Below are 1044 nucleotides of genomic sequence, written 5' to 3'. Positions count from 1 at the left end.
AACCCTTCATTGGACTTTCCAGTTTTTGCAATGAATTGAAGGGTTAATTACACCTCGTGAACTTTTTAGCGCATTTTTGCAAAAAATTTTTTTTGTAAAAAGTAGCTTTTAATCTCACTTTGGCTGGCTGGCTGGCTGGCTGGCTGGCAGCAAATGTGGGCGCGTAGAAGAACTCTTGTAGAAAGGCAACGGGTGTACGTGTATCTACAGGGCCGTGAAATTTGTCAACCTTAGGGACATGGCTACATGATGTGGGGTTGGCGACATCTGGGCGTCATCCTCGAGCGTAGTATACTAACGTGAAGGTTTTTCAGTTTTTTCCTATCTTCTACTACAGTTTTGGTCCGATTCTTTTGAAATTGGTGTCGTCGGAAAGATGTTGTAAACGCGCACAACTCCTGCGTGGCGGAATTTTGTTTTTTGTCATAGGGGCGAAATTAACGACCTTTTGCGAGGCGCGCGCGCGCGTCTTCGAGAAGTAGTCAGGCGCCTTTTACCTTCCGTTGCGAACTCACGCGGTTTAACGTTTCGTAAATCTCGAATCGCTGTCTCTCTTTCTCGTGTCGCCAATAGAAGTGAATTGCGAGTGAACGGGACGTCGGAAGTGGGTACCGTAAAAGAGAATGTGGTAGCCCGCGACACGATCTCACTGATGGTGGAGTCAAATCTTCAACGCGAATTGCGGGTGAACGGGACGTCGGAAGGGGTACCGTCAAAGGAATGTGGTAGCCTCCGACACGATCTTCCTGATGGTGGAGTCAAATCTTCAAACGCGAATTGCGGGTGAACGGAACGTCGGAAGTGGGTACCGTCAAAGGGAATGTGGTGTGGTAGCCCGCGACACGATCTCACTGATGGTGGAGTCAAATCTTCAATCGCGAATTGTGGGTGAACGGGACGTCGGAAGGGGGTACCGTCAAAGGGAATGTGGTAGCCCCCGACACGATCTTACTGATGGTGGAGTCAAATCTTCAAACGCGAATTGCGGGTGAACGGGACGTCGGAAGGGGGTACCGTCAAAGGGAATGTGGTAGCCCCCCGACA

This window comes from Photinus pyralis, unplaced genomic scaffold (assembly GCF_008802855.1).
Source record: "Photinus pyralis isolate 1611_PpyrPB1 unplaced genomic scaffold, Ppyr1.3 Ppyr1.4_LG1, whole genome shotgun sequence".
NCBI classification, from domain to species: Eukaryota; Metazoa; Arthropoda; class Insecta; order Coleoptera; family Lampyridae; genus Photinus; species Photinus pyralis.
The sequence above is the reverse complement of the archived record's forward strand: the minus strand, read 5'-3'. Positions refer to the sequence as shown.